Here is a 7,980-nt window from a genome sequence, read left to right on the forward strand (position 1 = left end):
AGTCAATTTTCAAATATATCCATGGCTTAGCACAATATCGTCCACTATGGGGGTCGAAATAAATAAATTTAAAAAACCCACCCAGAGACAGCCTGTCAATAGCTCCTAAGCCACAAGCAACTTAAAACAAGATGTAGGACTGGATATGACATAAGGTGCTCATATAATTTTTTTTGTTCGACATAAACAATGCCAGTTTGCCAAAGTAGCCTACTCACTTCATAGCTCCTGTACTTGAAAGGGAATGATCTATAGCCACTGAAAGACATCTTAGCCAAATGGTCAGAGTATTTCTTCTTCAAAACGCTTGAAATGGCACCTTACACTGCCTGAAAAAGTAAAAAACAAAAACACAACATCAAGTGAAGGGAAAGATCCAAGATTGTGGTTTCCCTGTAAGCAGACACTTCCCCTGCTCGAGTTGCCATAGCATGGAGGTCGATTTGACTATCAAATAGAGGAAGATAAAATATTGAAAATAAACACATAACGTACAGGCCTGTAAATGGTTGGTGAAAAGTTGTCAGAACTTTTGAACACGGAAATAGAACAACAAACAAAAACATGGATTATTACACAACACAGATATAACACATCAATTGACTTGTCAAATCATGTCACTTTCCCCGACTTATTTATAATGAGGTCTTTATTTTATGGTACCAAAAAAAAAAAAATCCAATTATTTGAGGGAAAGAGAAGAAGAGAAGTTAGTTGAAGATGAGAAAGGAAGAGAACAATATCACCCTTTTGAAGAATGTGTTCAATGACGTGCTTGATGAACAAAAGAATGAAGGAAGAAAGAAGAAGAAGAAGAAGATATAGAAAAAGAAGATGAGAGAAAAGAAGAAGAAGAAGAGAAAAAAAAGTAAGAAGAAATAGAAGAAGAAAAAAAGAAGAAGAAGAAGAAAAGAAGAAGAAGAAAGAAAGAAGAAGAAGAAGAAGAAGAAGAAAGAAGAAGAAGAAGAAGAAGAAGAAAGAAGAAGAAGAAGAGAAGAAAGAAAGAAGGAAGAAGGAAGAAGAAGAAGAAAGAGAAAAGAAGAGAGGAAGAGAAGAAGAAGAAGAGAAGAAGAAGAAGAAGAAGAAGGAAGGAAGAGAAGAAGAAGAGAAGAAGAAGAAGAAGAAGAAGAAAGAGAAGGTGGTGCTTTCGTGTGAGAGATCTCGAAGAATATATCAGACCTGCCAACCTTCCCAGGATGAAAAGTGTATTCTATGACCCTAAAAAGTGTATTTTTTAGCAAAAAAGTGTATTTTGTCCGCGTGAGTGGAAAAAAAGTGCGCACTATACAATACTTTTATAAAAGCTAACACCAAACCCAAAACAAAATAAACTCTGATCTTCATCATTCAAGCAATCTCTAGTGATTACAAAATTATCGATTTATCAAGAAACATAAAACTCAATGACCATTTTAAATTAGCATAAGGCTTAGAAATTGCAATATCTAAGGAAATTGCTTTCTAAACACTCAAAGAAATGACCAAAAGACCCCAAACATGTACGTAGTATTGATGCTAGTGTCAGTGGAAGGAAGTGGTGGTTGTTGTAGCGATGGTGCTCTAGTGGTGGTGGTGATGATGATGAAACTGTGGTGGTAGAAGTGATGTGGTGGTAGTTGTGGCAGTGACAATGCTGTGATGGCGGTTGTAGAAGTGGTGATGCCATGACGGTGGTGGTAAAAGATGATGATGTGGGGATGATGCTGATTTACCAAATGAACTTGTGATGGTGATATCTGCTAGCCCAGTAAATCAGTTATGAGTAAGTTTTGAGATATAATATTTGGGAGAGTGGTTTTCAATTCAATACATGATATTTTGCAACAGTGGCAAGACATTTTCCATATATGTTATCTAATGATATCTCTCTCTCTCTCTCTCTCTCTCTCTCTCTCTCTCTCTTCTCTCTCTCTCTCTCTCTCTCTCTCTCTCTCTCTCTTCTCTCTCTCTCTTTCTCTTCTCTCTTTCTTTTAGGGGTTTTTTTAGCATTCATCCTCCTCCTCCTACTACTACTACTAACTACTACTAATACTACTTTTACTACTACATCCTACTAATACTACTACTTTGGTCAAATGATGGGAAATTCCTAAGTATGTAATATTCAAAGACAAGTTAAATACTTCTAAAACGGATATGGAGAATTCATTTTGAACCAAATACTGTTCCTAAAGCCGCCCACTTTGTAATTCAAGATTCGTACAAAATAATTAAGGAAAAAAAGATCATTATAAATTTTATAAATCAAAATAGAGTAATTTTAGTTATTATAAAGGGAAATAACCCATTTATGTTTAAGTTAATTAGCAATACAGTTTTTAATTGAAGCCTTCAAAGTCAAAGATATTGGTTCAATTAAATTTTCACATAGAATTTTCTATTTAATAAGTGGCAAAAGTTTAAATGTGGTCTGAGACTATTTAAAGTATAAAACAAGCTTCTATGCATAATCCTATGCAAATCCTCAAAAATGTATGAGAAAAATATTGGTGAAAACCGGCATCATATAAGCAACTGAAATGATAACTATAGTATTAAATGTGATGCATCATTCATTCAGAAACACAGTCAACAGTTGGTGTACGACACGTGTGTATCAATGCATCAAATGTAGCAACATATTCACATCACACATCTTTTAAAAAATCGTATTAAATCCACGAAAATCGTATCCGCGTATTTGGGGTCCAAAAATCGTACTAAAATACGATTAATCGTACTGGTTGGCAGGTCTGATATATATTTAGAAGAAAAATAATTATTTCGCATTATTTCTTTTCCATCTCACATCCGGACTGAACCAATAAAATATAGAGAAAAAGATATGAGAACTGGAGAAAGGCATGTGCAGAGACGCCAACTTTAAATTTGGCTCACAGGAGTTTCAGACACCACTCGTAGGAATTTCAATGCCGAAAGAGGAATTTCCGCACACAAGAAAAAGGAATTGGGATGGTATTTGGCATTGTGTTTACATATTGTATAGTTCTAAATAGATAACTGATTAGAATTATATTATGATACATAAACACATTGCCAAATACAATCCCAAAGTTTCCTTATTTTAAATGAAGTAAAGTGCCAAAACCTAATAGTAGAGATTGTAGAATTGGTGGTAGTGAGGATGATGTGGTGTTAGTGGTTGTAGTAATAGTGGTAGTGATGATGAAGATGTGATAGTGGTTGTTGTAGTAGTAGTAGTAGTGGTAGTGATGATGATGTGGTGGTGGTGATTGAAGTAGTAGTGGTAGTGATGATGCTGTGGTGGTAGTGGTTGTAGTAGTAGTGGTAGAGATGATGATATGGTGGTGGTGGTGGTTGAAATAGTAGTTGTAGTGATGATGATGTGGTGGTGGTATAGTGGTTGTAGTAGTTTTGGTCGTGATGATAATGATGTGGTAGTGGTTGTAGTGATGTTGATGTGGTGGAGATGGTTGTTATAGTACAAGGTATGATGAGTGAGTGAGGTTGTATAGTGTATGTATGTGGTGGTGTGGTTGTAGTAGTAGGTAAGTGATGGGTGTAAGTGATGATGATTGTGGTGGTGGTTGTAGTAGTAGTGGTAATGATGATGTGTGGTGTTTAGTAGGTTAGTGTGATAGGTAGTAGTGTAATGATTGTGGTGGTAGGTGGTTGATATAGTAGTGGTGTAATGATGTATGATGTGATGAGTGGTGGTGGTGTAGTAGTAATGGTAGTGATATGTGGTGGTTAGTAGTAGTGTAATGATATGTGGTGGTGTTGTAGTAGTGTGTATGATGATGTGGTGGTTGTTGTATATGTAGTGGTTTTAGTTGAGTGTATGGTATGATAGTGGTAAGAGGTGAGTGGTGATGTATAATGTCGTAGTTAATTAATTATGTGTCGTGGTGTAGTAGTAGCAGTAGTGATGATAAGTGGTGGTGGTTGTAGTAGTAGTGGTATGATGATGATGTGGTGGTGTAAGTAGTACTGATAGTGGTGATGATGTGGTGGTGGTAGTAGTACTGATAGTGTGATGATGTGGTGGTGGTTGTAGTAATAGTGGTAGTGATGATTATGGCAATAATGATGATGATGTGGTTGGAAAGGGGGGAGGGGGGTATCCTTGGAACAAATTGACCCCGCTGGAATTTGACGGAAGTTGCCCAGAGCCTGGAATTTATTGCTCCAGACCGGAGTTTTTTCGGTGAAACCGGAGTTTTGGCATCACTGCATGTGTGTCGGTAGCAAAATAGAGAGATACATTCCGGTCCGATTCGACACACTTCTGTGCGTGCGTTATTTACTGACTAGGTGTGTGTTCGACGACTCGCGTGAACTTCCTTTGCGACAAAGATAATCTGTGCTTCGCGACACTCTCTCGCTGGCTGTGGCACAGTAGCCATGCAGTGGATACATCCACGTCTAGTGGAATGTATAGGTGGCATGATAATATCATAGCTAACTGATAGACATTTTGTTTTGTCTGTGATGCGTCAAATAAAGTTGTTTTTTTTTAAAGTCGGCATTTGAAACGGAATAAAAATATTAGCACTTATAGAGCAAAATCGTACTGTCGGAAATCTGACAATAGACGGAAGATTTACAGGCCTGAACATAATATGAAGCTCAGTAATTGTCATAACAATAGTAAATATTTCATTTTTTTAAAAAATTAAAACTTAAACTCGCTCTGTGTGTGTAATTTTAAAATCAAACAATAAGATTTAACCCATTAAAGGCGAGATTCAATCTTACTAACACCAGATCTTAGTCTTAACTAACTAAATCCTAGCCCTCTACTCTCCCAAGAGATTTTTCATACTTTTTAAAATCACTGTGATTATCCCTCCCCTGACACCTGTCTGGGTATGACGAAAATTCATTATCCCCAGACACATATCTGAAACTCCGCTCTTTTAAACAATTATCCACATTCCAGAATATGGAAAATTATAATATACTATACACAGCTACTGTAATATAAACTGTGTGTAGTTAATGACATGTTCCAATTATGGAGGCCACTCACTGAGGGGGTTAATAGAAGTGATTTACACAATGCTTTTCCAATTAAGCTGCTAGCACTGTCCTCCCATCTTTACAAATCCTGACCTCCTGTTGAGAACAAATGTTTTACAATTAAACTTGTTGAATTTCCAAAAGTTCCCACAACTCCCGATGAAAACATCAAATCCAACGAGTGTCAAGGAGTTCCATTGTCTATAAAAAATAGCCAACGTCTAAATAAAAAACCCAAGTTTTAAATCATTGTACTGTTCTACTGATTTACAACAACACATGCTTTTAAAATCTCTTCTCTCCTTTCAGAATCAAGTCCTCAAAGCTTTTTATTGTGAAATGCTGATGAACAAGAAACTGACACAGGACTATGCTGGTGTTAGGTAACAACTCCTTGGATCAACTTTGCAAAATTCCATGTCCAAGATGATGGTTTTAACTTTGTACATAACATACGTTTTGATTGAATCACAAACTTCATCTACAGTACAGAACGAATCATCTCCTGTTAGTGTTGAAATTCAAATGAGTAAGCAGTGTTGAAAAACCTCTTATATCCCATGAGGCTCCTTTTTCCTTCCATCAAAGATGGTTGTCCACTCATGACCACACTATATGTGGCATTCTTGTGATCTATATTTTTCTGAGCAGGAACAGCTCGCTGTTCATCAGTAAAATGTCTGGTACTAGGATAGGGACAAGCATCTGAGGAAAAAAAATGGCAATAGGTTAATAACGAAAGTAATCTAGAGAAATCAGCATTTATTCATGAATAACAAAAAGGTGACGATGTACAAATGGTGATGTAAACAAGGCTTGGAAATATGGAGCCAAAGATCCCCCTAGATTAATAAGTGCTAATAAATGAGCAGTCTATTAATCTATTGAGATTAATCCTGACTACTTTAGATTGGGACCACCAATCCATCATTCGGATTCGAGAAAATACACCTATGACAAAAACAGATTAACTCAAATTTCAATCATTCTTGCCAAAGTGGAATAAAAAAGGCTTTACAGCTGAGATACCCTTGTTGAAACCCAAGCAGAGGAACACAAGATTCCTTTGAAAATCTTCTGATAGGCCATCAATCCAAATCGAACACTGAATCATTGATCAATGCGTCAAATAAATTTGATGAAAAACTCAAGCACCATGTGTAATAAAGCCCGGAATTTTTCTTTTTTTCAGTGCTGGTGGTGACAAAAAGTGAAAAAGTAGGAAAATGTTGAACGATTGCGTTTAAGCCCATTTCTACTGCACTAAACCCCACTTTTAGAGCAATTGAGATGATAGATTATCATTGATACTCGAGCTAACTTCTGGAGAGTGGGAAACTGCACCTGTGTGTTCCACCACACATCAACTCACATTGTTTCGAGAAATTGTAATTTTAAAAAGGAGGAAATTCCTCCTCTAAACTACAAAACCGCAGATTTCTGCAGATCCGAGGAAAACCATCGGGCGGCACTCTTGTTTATAAATAGAAAATCGTCATACACATGCAGATGACACAACTGTTGGGACATTATTTCCAAGATGACTAAAGCACTCCCCAATGATAACGAAAACTATGGACTGCACTAGCACAACGCAAGTCCAGATATGATCTGTGAAGATGCACTGTCAGAAGTGCAGAAAATCACCTTTGTGCTTTATTATCTTAGTACATCAACAAACAATTAATTAAACAATATCTCTGCCATATGCCATTGGAATGAAACATACATCCATACACTATTTTATTTTAGCAGGCATTAGATGTCGCTCTATTAGAGCGATATGGTACTCTAGAGCGTCGATTTATTCGTCCCGACTGCATCGACTTTCCCAAGTTTAGTGTTGTGACCATTTATTCATTGCTAATTATTCAGAACCAATTATTGTAAAAATAAAAAAAAATGAAAATAAAAATACTAACAGATGAGACCATTGAGAGGAGTGTAATAGTAATATTCTTTAATACCTGCAACTCCGAACTCAGTCCCAGTGCATGCACCTCAAGCTCGTGCAACAGCAATAGAAAATTTAAAAATTTAATAATAAATGCAAGATTTCAATGATCTTATAATATTAACTTCCTGAGCGTCACCCCGAAATAATACTGCTTCATTGAGATTGGTCACATTTTTTGGGGTCAGGTTATGTTAATGGGATTTCTACTCACTCAAATATCATGTCCAGGAAATAATTTTATAGTTAAAGCTGAATCATGGCCCTGACCCTTTAACCTTTGAGTTGCCCATCTTTGGTGCTGCCAGGCTGAACACGAACACCACTACAGATACTGGAATGCCATCTGAAATTTAGATTAATCAACATTAATAGTAATGTACAAAACTGAATGTTATAACATCTACAATATATATGCAGGATGCCTTCATAAAATGTAAAAAGAGCAAAACACTAAACAAGGGACATTCGAGTTCAAAACCCTCCTTAGCAATAACGACAGTTAAAACATGAATACATCACGTAAAATCCAGTTAGACCACCAAAACAAAGATAAATAGCACAGTGCAAGAATACAAAATCACTAAATAAAAAACGCATTCCAGTCAAAACCCATCATTCAAATTGTCATGCCTGCCCAATGTGTAGGTCACACATATAAAAGCAGGGTTCAAATTTTTTTCTGTACAGCCCATATTTTTGTCAACGAGCACAGAATTACTGGCCAATCTAAAAATTATAAAACTATTTTTACAGATTCATATAATAATAGTAACTTGCAAACCTTCCTTAAAATGAGGGTAATTCAATCACCCGTTGAATCAAGTGATTTGAACCCGGGACCTTCCAGTTCAGGGTCAAACAACTTCACCACTACTCACTACACTACAGATCCATCTGACCTGTGGAGATATCTAATACTAATTATGTTATTAAGAAGAAATAGAAAAAAAAAATCCACAAAAAGAACTGAATGTCACTTGTATTTTGTTGTTATTGTAAATGTCATTTGCAAATTAGCAGAAAAAACATGCTTCCCTTCT

The 7,980-nt window shown here is 36.2% G+C and overlaps 1 long non-coding RNA gene across 1 annotated transcript; it reads right to left on the reverse strand.

Moving 5' to 3' along the window:
- Positions 1-234: 234 nt before the first annotated feature.
- LOC144961548 (uncharacterized) lies at positions 235-7,356 on the reverse strand. Its single transcript, XR_013643192.1, has 3 exons — positions 7,152-7,356; positions 4,994-5,688; positions 235-329 (listed from the first exon to the last, which is right to left on the reverse strand). It is a non-coding gene; the product is annotated as an uncharacterized LOC144961548 (long non-coding RNA).
- Between the last annotated feature and the right edge of the window lie 624 nt (positions 7,357-7,980).

The sequence above is a fragment of the Berghia stephanieae genome, unplaced genomic scaffold (assembly GCF_034508935.2).
Source record: "Berghia stephanieae isolate SIO BIC M18660-M18661 unplaced genomic scaffold, UCSD_Bste_1.3 scaffold2949, whole genome shotgun sequence".
NCBI classification, from domain to species: domain Eukaryota; kingdom Metazoa; phylum Mollusca; class Gastropoda; order Nudibranchia; family Aeolidiidae; genus Berghia; species Berghia stephanieae.